The sequence below is a fragment of the Arvicanthis niloticus genome, chromosome X (genome assembly GCF_011762505.2).
Source record: "Arvicanthis niloticus isolate mArvNil1 chromosome X, mArvNil1.pat.X, whole genome shotgun sequence".
NCBI classification, from domain to species: Eukaryota; Metazoa; Chordata; class Mammalia; order Rodentia; family Muridae; genus Arvicanthis; species Arvicanthis niloticus.
Genome location: NC_047679.1, coordinates 4,115,291 through 4,136,632, shown reverse-complemented (window position 1 = coordinate 4,136,632; position 21,342 = coordinate 4,115,291). Strand labels below are relative to the sequence as shown.

General features: G+C 38.5%; 1 protein-coding gene across 4 annotated transcripts in view; it reads right to left on the bottom strand.

Moving 5' to 3' along the window:
- Positions 1–21,342, bottom strand: part of Ndp (norrin cystine knot growth factor NDP) — a 105,682-nt gene that overhangs the window by 67,982 nt on the left and 16,358 nt on the right. Inside the window, exon 2 of one of the 4 annotated variants that reach the window (XM_076919071.1) lies at positions 8,069–8,197. The exons of the other annotated variants lie outside the window; for them this stretch is intronic. The gene's annotated coding sequence lies outside the window, so the exon portion shown is untranslated. The remainder of the gene's footprint in view (positions 1–8,068; positions 8,198–21,342) is intronic. 4 annotated transcript variants of the gene reach the window in all.

Sequence of the window (21,342 nt, the reverse complement as noted above, 5' to 3'; positions counted from 1 at the left end):
AAATGAAGAAGGGGAGCAGAGGAGCAAACACGCATTCATCCTTTTCTGCTTCCTCCCTATGGTTGCAGTGTGACCAGATGCTTCAGGTTCCTGCCATCTTAACTTCCATACTATGGTGAAATTTTCCTTGAATTGTGAGATTTTTTTTTTATTTTAAGTTGCTTTTGTCAGAGTATTTTATCACAGTAGTAGGATAAGAAACTAAGATGGAAAATGGTATAAGAAAGTGGTCTCTTGAAGGGATAAACCCGAGCATGTGGTTTGTGAGCCTTTGGAACCATTTTGTGGCTGGAATGTGGCAGTGTTTGTTACTGGGGCCACAAAAGACGCTGAAAGCTGGAAGCAGAGCTTAACTGGACATTTTGGGAGCTGAGAGCAATGCAGACAATGGATGTCCAACTCACTGAGTTTTAAAGTAAAGGACTCTTTCAAAAACTGGGCTAGGGTCCATTTGTGTGGTGCTTTAGCCAAGAATCTAGCTTTTTTTTTCATATTGTGCAGTGAATACCTGGATGAAATGAAATTTAAAGATACTGAACTAATTTGTTGGACAGAGGAAATTTGAAGATATGAGGGTATATACCTATTTGTATTGAGAAAGCAGTTTAGATTGTTTAGAAAGCAGTTTAGATTATAGTAGCAGCACTACTGAAGAGAAGCCCCCAGTGCTGTTCTGGGATTATAAGGAAGATGTACTGGGGGGGGGGGGAACCTATCCTTCACAGGCTCCATATTTTTGAAGACCTGGGTTAATTTAAAGGAAGAAAGCCTAAGGAAAAGGGTTTCCCTGCTTCTTGAAAGCAATTGTCTAGGAATGTCTTCCCCCAGGGTCAGCACATAGAAGCTGATGCAGCACTCCTCCAAGGTGGTTAGCAGTAGAATGTGTCAGCATTGTCCACATGATGCTGGCTTGATGGGCATCAAGGATGCAAGATACAGAGGGTCATAGCAAATAGCTGGGGAGAGGCAATGCATAGCTAGGTTGGATTCTTGGCAAAGAGATCATCAGAGGCAATTTCACGAAAGTGTAAAGGTGAAGCCTAATTTTCAATATCCCATAGAAACACTGGGATATTGAAGATGAGATTTCCACCAAAGAAGGCTGTAGGCATGGAGTGCATGGCCTAATCTAGAAGCTGTGTATGTTTCAGATGGCAGGGATGGAGGAGTGGGGTTGTTCAAGCCTTCTTTTTCTTTTTGTCATTTTGTTTGTGAGCCTAGCTTTTAACAGCTGAGCCATCTCTCCAGTCCTGCTCAAGTCTTTTTTCACCCCAATTGATTTGATTATATTATGAGCCCCAGATGCTGGACAAGAAAATACAAGATTTCATATATTCTTTGGTAAGTTTTGGGTTTGTTCTGGTGTGTTCATTCCTTCCTATGTACTGATCCTTCCTTTTAAAATAGGAGTGTTTATTCTGTATATAACTTTTAGAAACAGAAACTCACAATTAAGAAACTCTGTACTTTAACACATCAAAATTATTAAACACTATGAAAACTTTCAAAGTTAGACAGAATGCATTTTGTGTTATAATGTGGTTATGAACCTATAGAAACAGGGGTGGAACATTATGCTTATTACATTGGTTGTCAAGTTGACAAGGGGTAGAGTTGTGATGGTTAGTGTTAATCATGGAATGATATTATCTAGAATCACCTGGTACACAAGCTTCTACACTTGCCTATTCAAGATTTTCTTTAGCATGTTAATTTATATGAGAAGACCCATCTTACTTGTGGGCAGGAGCATTCCCTGGGAAGGAGATGCTAGACTATATAAGTAGGAAAAGCAGCATACATTACTCTCTACCTCTCAGTGATGGATACAATGAAGCCAGCAGGTACCACCTTGATTTTCCCACCCAGACACTTGGAACCAAGAGTTAACACAAACCTTTTTCCTCTTAAGTTGCTTTTGTCAGAGTATTTTATTTCAGTAATAAGAAAAGAAATTAAGAAAAGAGTTTACTAGGAGCTTAAGAATAAAAAGAAAGACTGTAGAAGTACTAGCTTTTTTTTTTAAAAAAAAAAAGTACAAACTGTATGCTTGCAGTTGTTGAACACGTGGCCTTCCAAATGGGAAAGACACAAGTATTGATTAAAACAAGCATAAAGACAAACCCTGTAACAAAACACACTGGAATGAAGTCAAATGAAACTAAACTAAGTATACTGAGGACACAAAGAAGAAATAGCGATCTTCCAGTTATTTTTGGAAAGTAAAACATTCAAGAGACTGTTTATTGGTTTGTAACTCAGCCTTTGGAGCGATGAAAAAAAAAATCCTCTGTGGCAAGATAGTAATCTCCAGACAGGAACAATGTTCCTGCTGAGATAGCACTACATCACCCTAAAGTAACCCCAGAAGAATATGGCTATGTTCAGTGCTTGCACAGTCCATCCTAACAGACTTACCAAGAAGTCTTAGAATTACAAAATGTTCAGACCTAGTATATGCTATAGATCATTTAATCCAGACTGTATAAATAAAAAAGAAAGACTCCAAGGCCTAAATATATTAAAGGACTCTCCCACAACCATAAATCTAGTTTGTGACAGTAGTAGGGTTAGGTTTTCCTGTGCTAATGTAAATTTGTTAATATCCTCAAAGCTGCACTTACAGCAGCAACCCTACAAACAATTGAGGGTACAAATAAAATCATTCCATTCTGAAAAGGCATGTAATTCTGGAGATCCAAGGTCTCAGTAGATAATTTTTTAAAAGACAGATTAATATGTTGGATGGTACCAGAAAATCATAAATATCAAGGCCTCAAACAGATGTATTAATATCCTTCCTGTCCATTAGGTTTATTCAGGTCATTAATACCTAAGGAAGTTCCTGGAAAAATGAAAACTTATACTCCAAGTAGGGTTTTATGTGTATTGGCAGGAATTAATTGATCAGATTAGCTAGTCACCTGTAACCTTGCCAAACATAGATCTCCTGGCAATGAGGAACAGTATTTCAGGATCTAGATCTTTTTGTTGACCTATTATAGGATTGGGTAGAAGTTGCTAAGGGAAACATTGACAGGTACATGAAGAGTTGTGTTCAGGGGCCTGGGGGAGGAGAGAAAGCACTGGATAATGAATAAAGAATGTCTTCAAAAGTTATAGGAAAATGCATTTGTTAATGACCTTATCGTGAAGCGCTACTAAAGATGCATTGGTTAAAAGAGGAACATCCACATGACCCATACTATCTGGAGCGCGAAATAATTTTTTATCATCTAACAATCTCTGAGATAAAAGAGATGGATTTGCAATGTAAAGCTTTGAAAACTGAACTTTAAACTGCTCCTACAACTGACAATGGGGATGGCAATACAGGTGTCCCCTGGGATGTTCATCACAGATGTGGGTGGCAGACACCATAAAATTAATGCAGTAATAAAATGCAGGTTTAAAAGGGACAGGTATTGCTAATCTGTTACTGTGCACATGCACAGAGGAGTTAACCAAATATAAAAAAGAACACAGAAAGGACTAGATGGTTAAAGGTTAGATGGCTTCTTCACAGGAGACATGGAAGTGGGAAAGTAGTGACGTGTTTAGGAACTTCATTGCAAAACAAAGAGTGTCTTAATATTTAAGCAGTCTCCTAGGTAACCTCTGGGGCTGTCCTTGGGAGCCTAGATAGAATTCTGTCAGGGTGAGGTGACACTTTTACTCTCCTGTCTTCTCTGATAGTTAATCTTTCCTGGTTATTTGACAAGGTTTCCTGGTGAGGGAGATTAAGACAATTACATTGCTTTTGGAAGAAGCGTTTTCAGTCAGATAAAGGAACTTCAGAGAAAGCCTTTCCCACCACTTTAGAGAGAAACAGGGAATGTTCCAGAAACTTTGATTCTAAGCCTCAACACCATTGTAATGCTTCTATTTGATAATGAAAAGCTAAACTTGGCTAAGATAACAACCATATATAGGGATGGTAAAGAAAAATAAAAGTTAAAAACAGCCCTGATAATCTACCAACAGTGGAGTAGCCCATTGGCTACACAGTTAAAACAGATGCATATTGAAATTGATCTCTTGGCTAAATAAGGGCAGAATGAATATTTATTTTTGTTACCTTATCTTTATTTTTCTAATACCCATGTGCTATGTATTGATTCAGCCATTAGAGGTCATGGGGGTTCAGATAAGCTTAGGGAAACCCATAACAGTGGCAGCTATTTTCCATTCTCAGCCTAGCCCATGTGTGTTTTGCATCCCATGATACTATGTGGCTGATTCCCTTGCCCCAACTCCCTGCACTCAGGAATTTTTAGAGATTCTGGGATCTTTGAGTTTAGACACTAAGGAAATTCATTTCACATCTGATGTTTGTATGGAGAATTTGCTCCAAATAATTCTGAAGGCATTTGAGAATGGCAAATTGGCTCCTGGATGTATTTATGTGTTGGAGGTAGGTGAGTTGAGGGTTTACTATTCAGGAATACTTAGAACTTAAAGAAATTCTAAATAAGAACACTGTGGCTACATGTAGTAGTATATGCTGGTAATCCTGGCACTCTGGATGCTGAGGCAGGAAAATCTATAATGTGAGGCCAGCCTGAGCCATATAGTGAGATGCAAAAAACAAAAACAAAAGAACATTGTATTCAAAATATTTACAAGAACACTGTATTATGTGACAGAACAAGGAAAGGAGGATTTATTTTTTTTAATCACAGTTTATCTTTTTAAAATTATTTTTAATTATGTTATATGTATTTATAGCAGAGAAGGCATCACATTTCCTTGGAATTTGAATTATATAGAAACTAGAGTCAGAACCTTTCTAATAGCAGGAAGCAATATTAACCACTGAGCTTTGTCTCTAGCCTGCCTTCCTTCCTTCCTTCCTTCCTTCCTTCCTTCCTTCCTTCCTCCCTCCCTCCCTTCCTTCCTTCTTCCTTTCCTTCCTCCTAAAAATGGTCTTTTACTCTGGAACCCAAGCAACCTTAAATTCACAACACTCTTTTTACCTCAACCTCCAAATGCCAAATGTCAAATATGAGGCACAATACCCCACCTTAGCTCACAGTTCCAGAGGACTCAAACGATCCTTGTGATGAGAGGACAAAGAGGATCTGATTTGGTCATATCATAGTAACAAGGAAACAGAAAACATGCCAGAGAAGGATATATCCCCAAGGACCTGTCTCTAGTAGTCTACCTCCAATTAGGACCATCTCCTCCTACCTTTTATTACCTTCCAATACCACATTATGATTCAGCAAGGGATTAATCCATTCATTTATCAACCATTCTAATCATTGTTAGAGAGATCTTCACAGACATATCCCAAAGTGAGCTTCATTAATTCTCTATATGTTGATTAATTAAAACCAAATTATGTTGAAAATCAATATGAGCAGCTATCTATCATGGACACCATACCTTCAGTGCCTTATAGAACTTCTGATAACCCTTTCCTCTGCCTGTTTCCTACTCCTTTACCACTCCCTAACATCACAATAGCTGGCATCATGAGAACTTTCCATACGAGGACTCATTTCTTTATACTGTAACAACAGGGTTAAATAATTTCCATTATCACTCACCATTTTATATATGAGAAAAGTGAAATATAGAGAGGGGAAATGAATTGTCCCAGGCTAAAGATTGAGTGAAGAGGTAGGAATCAGGTTTGTATTGTAAAACTACAAAGTTCTAAATTGCCACAAATTGTTTTGTCTAATCAGTAACTTTTTTAAAAAAAAAAAGCTGCTTAATGAGGAAGTTCGACCTCCCTCCCATTCATACCCTATCCGGCTTCACACTTTGGGGCCTTGGGACTGAGTCCCCTTCAGGAAAGCTTTGAGGAAATAATCCCTTAGACTTTGTCCATTGACAGCCACCGAAGGTCAAGGCCCAGGCCCTTTGCATGCAGTGCTCTGCTTTGGGCCCAAGGCCTGGAGTCTAGATGTTAGCTCCAGAGTTTCCATTCCCAAGGGATGATTGCCCAGGAGAGATGGCCATCTGAGAACAACCTTCCTGATGGTCCTTTGGCTACACATTTTGTTGATTTCCTTAAGTGTGTTTTCTTATGGGGTTTCTGTTTCTTTCTGGCTTGGTTTGTGACTTTACTTCATTTCTGTTTATCTCTTATTATTTGGCCCAACACATTTGTTTTCATTAGGTTTTTTTTCTTTCCCAGACTCCTGGCCTACATGACCTGTGGCTCACTTTGCCATACAATATGCCACCCTGTCTGTGTGTTTTATCTAAAGTCTTTGGAGACCCAAACTTAAACACTATGACAAGGGGATTGGGGAGAGGGGGAAACTTAAGCCTTTCTACTAGAGCAAAGAGAAATTGTGAATGAAATGCACAGACAGGATTGGAAATCTGTCACCTCAGTTCTTCACTACCTTCTTAAGTGATTAAAAACTGCCTCACTGACACCTTTAAACCAAATAATCTGGGCATAGTAGGTCAAACCTATAATCTAAGCACCAGGGGCTAAAAAAGAATTGCTATCAGTTTAGGGCCAGGATAGGCAATAGAATGGAATTTTGTTTTAAAAAGTTAACAAAAAAGTAAAGCTAGCAAGGAAGCAAGCAAACATTTCTTGCTCTTTTACTTTGGTGATACAAGAATAAGGCACAAAAGGCTGTGTGGGCACCATCTTAGGGCCTTGGGGACAAGAGAAACAACTCTCAGCCAGTGGAGTATGGACCAGCTAGGGTAGAGTCTTGACAGCAGTAGGTACGTACATTCAGTTACTTTCCATAGAAAATCATCTGTATACCACATCTGGTATATTGTACTCATGTATCCAATCTCTAATCCAAGATAATGATCTAAAAATGTATTAAAAAAAAACAGCTAGTTTGAAGTCTGTCTGGATCTAATTAGTTTTCTCACACATCCAAGAACCTATCTGGGAGATTTCCGGAAGAAAAAATGGGATGCTAAATAATACAATAGACTGTGGTTTTGATGCTTCTAGGGGAGAAAAGAAGAGTCAGATACTAGGCTGCCTGGCTTGCAATGGAAAAGATCTACAAATATCACAAGATTTATCAAAGACAAAGCCCACTCAAATAATAGACAATGGGGTGCTTTATAGCAGGGCCATGCTGTTCTTGAATTTATTTAGGAGTTTTAATAGTTTTCTGTGTGCTAAGGGGTTAGAATGGAAGACAATTAACTTTAGATCCTAGCTGTGTCAAGTCACTACCTGAGTGGTCATTACAGTTTGAACCTGAAATGTCTCCCCGAGACTTATTCTGCAAATAGATTGGCAAGGTTATTTTGGGAGGCTTTGAACACTTTAGGGAAGTTGGGGATCCTGTGAAAAAAGGTGACTGGAGACATGAATTTGTCTTGTCCCTTCTTCATCCATTGCTACCCATCATGAGGAATGTGCTCTTCCAAAATGTGCTCCTGCCTCTATCATATTCTGCCTCACTTCTAGCCTGAAAGGATGGAACAAAAAACTGAGAACTACAATTCCTGAAACCATGAGCAAAATAAAGATTTCTTGTCCTTCAATTGTATCTGTAAAATAGTCACAATGACAAAGAGTTGCGTCTGACTCATACACTGACTCTGGGTAATGCAAATAAGAACACAAACCACTTAAGGTCAGTGCAGGGGCTCAAGTAACATAACGTACATAAAAGTGCTTAGTGCAATACTGAAATATGATAACTTTTTAACAAGTGCCTAATTATGCCACTGCATGAATGTCCATGTAATGTTTATTATGCCCTGTATGCATACAGCCCGAGGAATCACAAATATTGTTTCATACATACTTACAATAAGAGTTGGAGAAAATTTGCCTTATCATGCACCAAACTTTATGTTTCTAGAAATTAAATGAATTGCCATGACCAAAGGCATATAACCATCCATGCGATAAGATCAGAACAAAGACTGGAGGTTCTAGTAGTCTCTCTCTAGTTTTCTTTTCTAGAATCACCATTTTCCCCACAGGTACAGTGAAGGAGGCCTACCGCAGAGCCGGTTGGTCAGCAGGGCTTTACAGAAGTAATGTGAAGATCATAAATGGTTCAGTGTATGTAAGAAAGAAAGAAGAAAGACAACAACAAGCAAAGCTCCTGACCTTGAGCCTTCTCTTCACCTTCTACAGTCTTTCCAAAATACTGTCGATGTGTAGGGTCTCACTGCAAGGTCTCCACAACTGCTCTAATTGAATGGAGGGCATTTGTGGCCATGGGTAACATACAGCAGTCTGCAACCGGAAAAGATGCCAAATGACAAAGTAAGTCCATCCATAACTGTTACTTGTTTCAGTCAGTATTGAATATTGGTATGTTTAGAGTGGTCATAGAGCAAAATTGTTCTATATTCAAGTAACCCTTGATTTATGATGGCTTCACTTATGCTTCTTCAACCTTAGGATGATGTGAATGTCAGATGTGTCCTATAGAAACTGTATTTTTCACATTTTCATTTTAGATCTTCTTCAGGACTGACAATATGTAGCCAGATCCTCTCTTGTGCTGTTAGGTAGTAACTACAATTTTCAGTCAGTCCAACAATTATGGTGGACATTGCACACAGTAAGAGACACTATAGTGTGCTGTGTTGCTAAGCTATGGGTGTGGAGTGTTATTCAATGCATTTTCCTTTCTTTCTTTCTTTCTTTATTTCTTTCTTTCTTTCTTCTTTCCTTCTCTCTATCTCTTTCTTTATTTCTTTTTATTTTTCTCTTTTTTCTTCAAAACAGTCTCACTCTGTAGTCCTGGCAGGTCTGGAACCCTCTCTGTAGCCCAGGCTAGCCTCAAACTCACAGATGCCCTGTTACCTCTGCCTCCTGAGTACAGGGATTAAAGGCATGCACCACCATGCCTAGCTTACTCAATACATTTTTAATGTATTTCAACTTACAATGAGTTTACTGTGACAAAAAATATGTCCTAAGTTGAGGGACTTCTGCAATTAATAAATTAGCACTGGAGTGCTAAAACAAAATGGTAAAATTCACAAGTAGGGCTCAGTTTTGGCTCAGCATGACAACAGTTTTGAGACTTTAAGAGCCACAGTGAACCTAGAACTTAATTCTAAATCCAAATTGTTGCAGGCCATCCAGTTCTGTTGCACTGTCTTTTCTGAGGCAGGAAGGAGAACAGATTGATTGTAATGGCTAAGGTCATTACTGTGATGGATCTTTTGTGATTTTCTGGGCACCTCACCTCTTCCCCCCTTTTTGGTAATAGCAGAACTATTTCTTGGGGGGAGGGGGTAGAATACTTCTTCATGTCTTTATGCAAGTTTTGTGAGGCCCCCTTCAATATATCCTAGCTATCTGTCCAGAGAAAGGTAAGAAGCCAGTGCCTGGACATGTATTTTCCTGTGGACACAAAGATGACTAAAGGGAAGTTCATGCCTTGGAACTTTTTCAATAGATCTGAGATGTAGGACTTTCCTCTGTCCCTAGGACTCTAAGAACATAAACTAAAATGGCCAGGCTTCTACTGGAAAATATCATTACTGGGTAACAATGATGTAGACATAAAGAAGATGTAATGTGGTCCTGCTGGAATTGACCTCTCTGTTCTTAGCTGTCCCGGGGGGTACCTTTACCCCTGTCCTTGTATCTGAAGCTAATATGAGTTGTATTTATGTCCATATAACTGTGAGTCCTGACTAATATGGAGGGAAACTTCAAGTAAGTACACTCAGACAAAGCAATTGCTAAGAACCAAAGGACAACAGACATAACATATCACCTATCCACTAGAGAAATTTTCAGAGAAATAAGAGCCAAGCAATGAAAACAAAACAAAAAAAAAAAGGTAGATTAGGGTTCCTTGACTGTGAGATGAGCTTCTCAAGGAAACAAATTTGTATCCATCACCTCTACACTTGTTCATATACTTTTTTTTTTAATTTTCCATGATATTTCAGAAGATGTACAAAGGTCTAGAAACTCAGTAGAAACTGTTTGCTAAAGGCTGTATGATGCAACTAATGCTGATGATGGTGCTAGGGATTCTTCTTTCCCCAGAGCCACTTGCTAGCTGTGTGTTGCTACTTCATCTCTGCAAGTCATAGATACCTTATAATATCGGTATTATATGAATGCCAAAATAAGAGCAGAGTTGGGAATATTCAGTTGAATCATGTGTGTAATGAATGATCTTGGTGCAATAATGGCTCTGATTACTGTTCAACACTCACAAACACCACTAAATTAACTAACTTGTTTATTGACTGATTTAATGATGTTACACATTTGACTTTGATGTGTGTGTGTGTGTGTTAAACAGGTCCTCACTATGTAACTGTAGTTGGACAATACTTGTTCTGTAGCCCATGCCTACTCATGGAAATCCTCTTATCTTAGTCTCCTAAATGATGGAATTAGACATGTGTACCATCAGACAGTCCTAGTTTTCATATTTAATTTAGAACACGTCCTTTTAGTGATACTTCATTGTATTAATACAGGAGCCCTCTGGTGGTCATAACCACTTCTAGAACATAAACAATACATTACCTTTATTTAAGTATAATAAGAATTTATATAAGAATGTAATGATTTCCATCTCACATACAAGAAGTGATGAGTTTACAAGTAGCATTATGGAGTAAATTATGTCCCCTAACTTTCAGATGTTAAATTCCTAATCCTTAGTATAACAGAGTATGACTCTTTGGAGATGGGTTCTTTAACGAGGCAAATTCCTAATCCATTAGATGCCCCTATAAGAGGGTGTTAGGATATACACATGCACAGACAATGTGATGACATGGTGAGAAGGTAGCCATCTTATGAGTTAAGCAGTGAGACCTCAGAAGGATTCAACCACTCCTATAAACCATTCTGCTATTAAACTGGGAAAGTGAGTACAAATATCTTTATTTTGGACTTCTAGCTTCAAGAACTGTGTCAACACAAATTTCTATTGTTTAATCCACCTGGTGTACCTAACACATACAGACATAGATCCTGGTTAATAAATGACATCACTTTTTCAGGAAATTGCACCAACATCTTCTCTGAGGTCCATTCAGATATAACCTGGAATGCTGTCCACCATAAGCAGGCTGCTAATGAGCTTAGGATAAAGTGTTTCTTTCTAGATGCAAGCTATATGATATTTACCTTATCTCAGGCTCAAGTATTAGCTACTAAAAATAAAATTAAGTGAGCTGTCTAAGCAAAGCAAATAGCCTGATGTAGTTCACCAATATTTGTCAAAATAATACATGCATCATCTTAATTAATCCTATGAATAATTCTAATATAAAATAATATTTTCATAATTTGATAACTTGCTCACATTTCTTCCTCATTCCTAAGAGTCCTCTTTTATCATTGCTACTTTTTCTGATTTGGGCTTGGAAAGATGACAGAGGAAGAAGTTGGTACAAAGAAACATTTCATTTCCAACCTAGGCTTCTTAGCTCCCCTTGCCCACTTGCTATTGCTTGACTGCTTTATGTGAACCCTAACTTCAGAAACCTCAAAACACCTTTAGTATATACTGTAATCAGGGAAATGGCAGCCAGTTGTCCCACTGACTTGTGTTTACAAATGGAACCAAAACCAAGGCATAGCTATTAATCTGTAAAAGTGAACATAAAAGGTTTATGAGAATCTCCTTTCCAAAACACCAACTTGGAGATGTATGTACAGATCCAAGAAGGTTTCTACAAACAGTTAAGATGATGAGAATAAGTGAAAATTCTTGCCACCCTGACAATTTCACGTGGTTGGTTTTCAGTCAGCATAGCTGACCCTCCACAAGCAAGTCTCAGATGCAAGGTTTCAAACAACTGCAGTTTTGAAAATGGAGTTGGGCTGCTGATGGCTTTGTCTATATTGTGCATGCACAGACGTCTTTCTTTTCATTATTCCATAAACAGTATAGGGTGACAGCTATTTCCACTGTTGTGTTGTGTGGAGTGTTAGAAGTCATCAAAAGACAGTTTAATGTCTGCAGGAGTTTAATGTCTGTAGTCTCTATATGAAAACTGTGTTGCCCCTGTATATAAGAATTTGATGATTTGGATTTTACAGCATGGTACTGGATCTAATCTCCCACAGATATTGAAGCATCTTGTATTTAATAAAAACTAGTGTGTTTTTTTTTCACATTCAGAGAAGAATATTTTTAGAAGTCCAACATAGCTGCTTCTTAGTCTAGTGTTCATCTCTTGGGGTTTCAGCCCCAGGTCAGCTGGATCCATCACTTTGAAGCAAGACAGAACATCTTAGCAGGGGCAGTATGTCACAGATATTCCTCACCTCATGTCAGTCACGAAGCAGATGGAGAAGGGACAGGAGATGAGATAAGTCATTCCAGAGCATGTCCTCAGGGCCCTACTTCCTCCTTGTTTCTACAAGCTCCCCATAATACTGTCATATTCTGAACCCATCAAGGGCTTAAGCCATTGATTATCTTAGAGACCTCAGGATCCAATCACTTCCCCAAAGCCTATCAGCTGACAAACCTCAACCATACAATCCAGTGGAAGATATTTCATATTCAAATTATAAGAAGACCCTCAGTTGCATTTTAATTAAAAAATGACTAAGTAAATAAGAATTGATGGGAAAACCATGTAGCAAATAGAATTCAGCACTAAGAAAGTGTTCTCATGATAGATAATTAAATTCAAATGAATGAAACTAGTGCATTAAATACAGTAATCTCTGATTGACACAAAGTCCATTCATGCATCATGATTTAATCTAGGACCAGCTGATGGTTACTTCTAAACTTTCTGTGAAAAGTGCATGTGTTGAGAGGATGTTATTGTGTAAATGAGAATGAGTAAAAGCATTTTCATCTTGCATATGCAAAACCAATTGTTTTATGAAACCTTGGCTCATTTGTTATAAACTAAACATACCTAACCCATTATGCAGGTACAAAGGAGCTGTGTGCTCAGTTTGTTAAATCAGTGAATACATGAATATAAAGTGCACAGCTTTTCTATTCCTCAAAGAAGGCCCCAGAGTGTGTCTGCACACCAGGATGTTGCTTCTCAGTGTGGGCCTCAGACCAACAGCTTCCACATCACCTGGGAATGTGTTAAAGATGCTAATTCTTAGGCTCTACCTCAGATCTACTAAATTAAACACTCCTGGGGTGGGACTCAGCTGTCTGTGTTTTAATAAGCCCTCCAGGGGGTTCTGATGAGTGCTCAAGTGTGAGAAAGCTGTGCAAGAAAACAGTTGTTTTTTAGACGTGTGATTGCTCTAAATAACATTCAAAGGCAATCGAATTGTGTGAGCATTCTATTCTTGAGTTCTTTTGCTATTCATAAAGATTCTTCTCTGAATTAAGGTAGAAGAGCCATAACTGGGTGTTGGCTTATGGTGGTGCTGAGAGTGCAATCTGATGCCTACTGTCCTCACAAGAGGAATGGTGCTCACTCAGATGTTGGGCCTGGCAGATCTGCTGATATCAGATGTGGAAATGGATCAGTCTGCAGCTCTCAAATGATTGCAATAATTTCCAAGTTTCTTTTTTCTTTCTTTCTTTCTTTCTTTCTTTCTTTCTTTCTTTCTTTCTTTCTTTCTTTCACTTATTTAAGATGTATTGCAAATGAAATCTAATCCATATTTCCCCTGATTTACATTTAAAACGATTCAAATGTTATGTTGATAGGAGATGAGTGAGTCCCCAGGAGACCTTTTGAACCATGGAAACCTTTTTCTTCAAAACAGGAAGTTGCACTTTACCCAATGCAAACAGAGTTTAGTGGAGAAAGGCCTGATTTGTATTTCACTTTTTTATCCCCAAATTCAGAATCTACTTAATTTTCAAAAGCTATTTTCTCCCACACTCCCCAGTATCATTCATCACATATGGTGTCTTTTCTTCTGGTATAACACGAGTTGTGAGAGCTCTAATCTTATTTCCATAATCATATTCACGGAATTCTCTGAATGCACTAGTTACACCTCAGTTTAATTCAGTTCAACAACCATTTATTGTTGTCTGTGCAGGGAAATGGAACTGCCTCTGGGGAGGGACGAGGTAGAAAAAATATTTCAGACATGAGTTGATTTCAGCTGAGAAATGACTGTCACACTAAATATATTTTGGTCCTCATTTGTCCTCATTGTCTGAACATTAGACATAGACACTATATTGGATTTCAGAAATTTACTGGTAATTTTAAAGGGGGCTCACTATATTTGGGAACAAGCAATCTAATTTGTGGTTAGAGGAGGAAGAAACAAAAGAGGAGAAAGAAGAAGAGAGAAAAAAGGTTGCTTTTATCAGAGTACTAGAGCTAGAGAAGGAAAAGAGAAATGAAGGGAGGGATAATTGCCACCTGGCTGGGCCAGGACAGAATACAGGTCCACCATTTTGTATCCAACTCTTCTATGCGTGTTGCTAATTAAATACTTTGCACATACCCCAGTGCACATTTCTCCTAGATGCAACTGTTCATTTACAGAGCCAGGACTCAAGCCTCCTGAGGGCTAGGATGGCTTCTATCTGCAGCATGTGGCATGGAGACCCTGTCCTGTCCTGATTCCCTTCTACACCTCCTTTCTCTGCTTCTTTGGCTGATGTAATTCGAACTGCTGGAAGCATCAAGTTAGTTTCCTATAATTGACTGAGACTTAAAAGCTTATAAACTCGTTTCACTGGTGAAGGGGCCAGGAAGATAGGCAATATAGAAGAAAAGTAAATAAATGATTTGGAGGGGAAGTGAGTTGGTCCTAAAAATAAACAGGAACCAAAACCAAAGTTCTCCAGAGTCCCAAGTGTAGGATCAAGTCTAGTCTTCTTTTTTGGAAGTAAATCTTCTGGAGAAGCCTGCCTTTAGATGGATGACTTAAGAGAAAGGCCCTCTCCATCATTCTAGAGAAACAAGACCTATGTCCAGGAGACCAGAATAATGTCAACCTGTTCAAAGCACTTCAGCAAGCCAATGTACCATAATTTGGAGTATTATGTATGACCTCTACTGTTCTCCATATCATGACAGGAGAAATATCAGAATGTTATCACAGAATGAAGGTTAATGATAGAGAATAATATATATCATATTACATATATGATAGAAGCTTATAATATGCCATTAATATATAACATATATGATACTACCTATATATTATATATTAATATATACTACATATACTATTATAAATATATATAGAGAGAGGGGGAGACAAAGAGAGACAGAGAGAAACAGAAAGAGTATATATAACAACCTTTTGGGTATCTTTAGGAAATACATGGTTAGGCAAAGCCAAATAGAGAATTAAAAACTGTGAAGTGTTTTTTCCTTCACTGGTATTATTTCCCTATAACTCCACTCTCTCCACACCCACACTACATTTCTTATTCTAGATTTTTTTTTCATTTGATTTCTACTGAAAGAATACCCCAAAGCTTCCGTGTATTGCATATGAATTCAGAGTCCATAAACTTAAAAAATATTACAGATCTGATTGCTCACACTCTCTGTGAAGTAATTTTCTCAAGGACATACTTTGAAGTTCTCTATTGGGGGAGGGATGGGTGGAGTCAAAGGAAGATCAATATTGATGGGTAGTACTTTATAAAACAAATGTGGGCTGTAAGCTATTTTACCACAGGGGTAGTGTCCTGTGGAAACTGTGACTGGGATAATGATTGGATTTAAACTATTTTGTCTTTCAAGCCAAATCCTGGGGGGTGGGGGGGAGGATACAATGTACTATTTATCCAGAGAAAAGTCAATTGCTAAGTGCTATCATTTGAAAGGATGGGATTAAAATATGTGTTCCTTTGCTGAAAGTAGTTTGTAACAATCAACTCTATTACTGTGCACTGGCAAAGAACCTACTACAATTTTCATATAGACACTTTGATCCCTCTCAAAATTTCAGGGCTTTTAAAATAAAGAATTACCAGATTTAAAAATTTACCTGGAAGTATATGAAGTGAGAGCAGCAAATCTGGGTGTGTGAACTTGGTGGTGAGATGATTCTCATCCATTTCCCTTCCGAAAAAATAATATAGTACTGCTCAATATATTCTACAAACAAGGTGTTGTTCATCATATTTACATTTTAGAAAAAAATAAAGTACTATTGTCTCTGCTTTCCATGTTGACGATTTGTGTAATGAGCCAAAGAGTTAATGCTCAGGAAAAAGTCTTCACTAACAGTAAACTAAGGATAATTAATAGCATTTTTTAAAGGAAGGGAAAGAAACCATTACCCAAAGGCTGGATAATTGAATTGTATGAACTTGTTGAAGCTTTATTCTAGCCATAAATGCATTTGCAAGTAATTATCACCCACAGCATAAATAATTTTATAATATTCCACCTGAGTTAACATTAATTAGATTTGCGAAGGACTAAGAAAAACAAGCAATTAGGTGATTCTTCATCCAAAAAAAAGCATCTTACTCTGCTAAAAATAATCCCACAATATTAAAAAGAATGAATAGACAGAGGTTGGCAATGAACAGTCCATGGACAACTCCAGGAAATGTGTGAGGAGACATGGTGTAGAAAGGCCATCTTCTGTAACACCTTAGCTCATGCTTTCTCTACTTTTCTGAATAACATGATTTTGGAATATATGGAAGGCTTAGAACTAGTATAATGGCTTAGACAATAGTTATAAGCTCCTCCTGAATAGTACCCAAAGCACACCTTTTAAAGAATGAAAATATCAAAAGGCCCTCTGCCAAGAGCTTCAACTCTGATAAAACAAACCTCAAAGAAGCCCACATAATCCTGTGAAATTTCTGAGCTCAATATTCCCATTAAAGCAGCGACATGGGTGCTAGACTGAATACTCAGTGACAAAAGGTGTACATTGCTGCAGAGGACAAGAGTTCAGTTATCACCATGATGATGGGTAGTAACTGTACTGTAACACCAGCTCCATGGAAATGACATCTCCAGCTCCATGGAAATGACATCTAATACCTTCTTCTGGCCTCCATGAGTACCTGCTTTCATTTGCATACATACAGACCAATATGTAATCTGGACTGGTCTAAAATTTATTATGTATAGCAGACAGGCTGCAAACTCACAAATTCTAAATGCCTCTGCCTACCAAGTGCTGGGATTAAAGGCTTACATCACTATACTTGTCCTAACATATTCATAATTCTTAAAAATATAAATTATTTTTTAAATAATACAAAATGCAAACATGAAGTAGTTTATAAATCATCTAAATAGTATCACCCCATGGCTTTTAATACAAATGAACTCATCTTCTTTCTTCCTAACAAATTTCTTGCTGCTTTGCTGAATCATTATCTGGGCTTCATTTTACTAGAATGATCAGAACATAGGACCAAACTTCCTTTTTTTTGATTTCTTTTTTTATTGAATATTTTATTTATTTATATTTCAAATGTTATCCCCTTTCCCAGTTTCCCTTCTGGAAAACCCCTATCCCATACCTTCACAACCTGCTTCTATGAGGGTGCTCCCCCCACCCACTTCTGCCCCCCCCCAATAGCATTCCCCTATGCTGGGGCATTGAGCCTTTACAGGACAATGGGACTCTCCTTCCATTGATGCCCTACAAGGCCATCCTCTGCTACATATGTGGCTGCAGCCATGGGTACCTCTTTGGTTGGTGGTTTAGTCCCTGGGAGCACTGTGTGTGTGTGGGGGGGAGTTCTGATTGGTCCATATTGTTGTTCTTCCTATGGGGTTGCAAACCCCTTCAGCTCCTTCAGTTTTTTCCCCTAACTCCTCCCACTGGGGACCCAATATTCAATCCAATGGTTGGCTGGGAATATCCACCTCTGTATTTGTCAGGCTCTGGCAAACCCTCTCAGGAGATAGCTATATCAGGCTCCTGTCAGCAAGCACTTTTTGGGATCTGCAATAGTGTCTGGGTGTCTGTATATGGGATGAATGCCCAGGTGGGGCAGTCTCTAGATGACCTTTCCTTCTGTCTCTGCTCCAACTTTGTCTCTGTATTTCCTCCTGTGAGTATTTTGTTCCCCCTTCCTAGAAGGACTGAAGCATCCATACTTTGGTCTTCCTTCTTGAGCTTCATGTGGTCTGTGAATTGTATCTTGGGTATTCCAAGCCTTTGGGCTAAAATCCACTTATCAGTGAGTGCATACCATGTGTGTTCTTTTGTGATTGGGTTACCTCACTCAGGATGATATTTTCTAGTTCCATTCATTTGCCTAAGAATTTCTTGAATTCATTGTTTTTAATAACTGAGTAGTACTCCATTGGGTAAATATACCACATTTTCTGTATCCATTCCTCTGTTGAAGGACATCTGGGTTCTTTCCAGCTTCTGGCTATTATAAATAAGGCTGCTATGAATATAGTGGAGCATGTGTCCTTGTTACATGTTGGAGCATCTTTTGGATATATGCCCAGGAGTGGTATAGCTGGGTCCTCAGGTAGTACTATGTCCAATTTTCTGAGGAACCGCCAGACTGATTTCCAGAGTGGTTGTACTAGCTTGCAATCTCACCAGCAATGGAGGAATGTTCCCCTTTCTCCACATCCTTGCCAGCATCTGCTGTCACCTGGATTTTTTGATCTTAGCCATGCTGACTGGTGTCAGATGGAATCTTAAGGTTGTTTTGATTTGCATTTTCCTGATGACTAACAAAAAACCCAAGATAGCAAAAAACTATTCTCAACAGTAAAAAAACTTCTGGGGGAATCACCATCCCTGACCTCAAGCTGTATTACAATAGTGATACAATAGTGATAAAAACTGTATGGTATTTGTACAGTGACTGACAGGAAGATCAATGGAATACAATTGAAGACCCAGAAATGAAAGCACACACCTAGGGTCACTTGATCTTTGACAAAGGAGCTAAATCCATCCAGTGGAAAAAGGACAGCATTTTCAACAAATGGTGCTGGTTCAACTGGAGGTCAGCATGTAGAATTATGCAAATCAATCCATTCTTATCCCCTTGTACAAAGCTCAAGTCCAAGTGGATCAAGGGCCTTCACATAAAACCAGATACACTGAAACTAATAGAAGAGAAAGTGGGGAAGACGCTTGAATACTTAGGTACAGGAGAACATTTCCTGAACAGAACACCGATGTCTCATGCTCTAAGATCAAGAATTGACAAATGGGACCTCATAAAATTGCAAAGCTTCTGTAAAGCAAAGGACACTCTCAATAGGAAAAAATAGCAACCAACAGATTGGGAAAAGACCTTTATCAATCCTACATCTGACAGAGGGCTAATATCCGATATATACAAAGAATTCAAGAAGTTAGATTCCAGAGAACCAAATAACCCAATTAAAACTGGGTACAGAGCTAAACAAAGAATTCTCAACTGAGGAATACTGAATGGCCAAGAAGTACCTAAAGAAATGTTTAACATCCTTAGGACTAAACTTTCTTAAGCCAAATCAAAAAGAATGTCAATATTTGAAGTGTTATATAGTGTTCTGGGTTGTTTGTTTGTTTGTTTGTTTGTTTGTTTTCTAGGGGAACACAGAAGCAGGATATAAATTTGACATAAGCTAGAGCTATCTTGGGAAAAGGAACCTTTCTGAGACAACGCTTGTATCATATTGGGCTTTAGGCAAGCTTTTGGAGGCATTTTCTTGACTAATGATTGATGTGGAAGGGCCCAGAACACTGTTGGGAATGAAGCCTTCCCCCACCCTTACCTAGGCAGGTGGTCCTTGTCTATACAAGAAAGCAAACTTAGTGAGCCAGGAAGAGCTTACTGGCTTCAGTATGCAGCACTCTTCTAGGGTCTGCCCCAGCTCTTTCTTCCAGTTTACTACTCTGACTCTCTTTCATGAAGAAGCAGTAAGGTGAAATACGTCTTTTCTTCTCCAAGTTGTTCTCAGTCACGGTATTTTTTACAGCAATATAAACCTAACTTAAAACACATATGATTTTTCTTTCTTTCATTTATTTATTTTTGGCAGAAGGTCTCGCTCTATATTCCCAACTGGCATGGCACTCACTATGCAGTCCAGTTTGCTCTCCAAGTCAGCACAGTTCTCCTCCCCCAGTATTCTGAGTGTTTGAGCAACTATGCTGGGATATCCACAGTGCTTGTGGATAGAAAACAAACTTACACATGTGTTGAAATGATCAAGGCTTCTAGCCTTCACCTAAGAGAGGTGAATTGCTAGGCTCTGATGCCCTGAAGAGAGCATCTGAGCCAGGCTCAGTCATAATTATCTCAGCTGTTTGTCTGAGGTGTGTACGGGAAGTTTTGCCCTAGTTCCTCTTAGGAATGTGGTCCTCTGATTGATGAAAATATGCTATCTGCTTCCTATCTAAGTCTGTTTGGGAATGCATACCTATCTCTAACATTGTCCATATGCCTGTTTAAGATCACTCAAGGAACTTGTTTGTTGTGTTAACGTTAGAAACTCTATCCTAATAATTTAAGAAAGCCTAATCAGCAAAAGTCATCAAATTCTTAGATTTTTTAAATAACATACAAGGTACTGTCAAGCAGAATTGTTTAGCTTGCATTTTTAAAATTTCATTTCCCATCTGCTAGAGGTTGAATGTTTGCGTCCCCTCTCCCAAATCTACATATTGAAGCCCCAATTTCGAGTGTAATAGACTTTTGAGAGGCAATGAGTTCACAATGTGGGGGTTCTCATGACTGAGATTACTACCTTTATAATGAGAAGCCTGGGAGCCTCTCAATTATTTTTCTACCCCAAGAGGGTCCAAAATGAAGATGGCTGTCTACAACCAGAAGAGGGATTTCACCGGGACAGGACTTCCAAACCTCTAGAACTGTTAGAAATAAACACCTGTAGACTAAGCTTACAATGCTTTGTCATAACAGACCAAAAAGACTAAGGTACCATCTCAAAATTTCCATCATGACCGAGAAGTATAACAACACAAGCACAAGTAATGCACAGGTACTTAATTACCAGGGCTTTTTTTTTTTTTTTTCCCCCGTATAGTTTCTATGTGTGGCAGCTGTCGGGGAAACAGTTTTTCCTCGCTGCTCCCCAATAAGATGTTCTGCGTTCTTAAGAATCCTACCACAGCTAGGCAGTGGTATTTCATGAAGGGAAAGCTATGGCTATCTAGAAACACTTCTTTTCAACCCTTGATTTTTTTTTTTTGTTATATTCTTATTTCCTTTTGTATGAGGAATGTGGGTCTAATACTGTCAATCTGAAAGAGCTGTAAGAAAATATTGAAGAAGAATGGTGACTCTCTGAATTTTGTATTAGTTACTATTCTTTATTTAATCCATCCAAAGATACCGTTTCTCACCACTGCCATCCATGTGCATCATTTGAACAAACACCCACTGTTCCTAGTACCTTGCTTGACCTAGTTCACTCATGCTGACTGTGTTTCTGAAGTAGGAATTAGTACATTCCTCACATGGAGGCTTGTCCTTGCTCTCTCTCTATTATAAGACCACATTTCCTTACCACCAATCT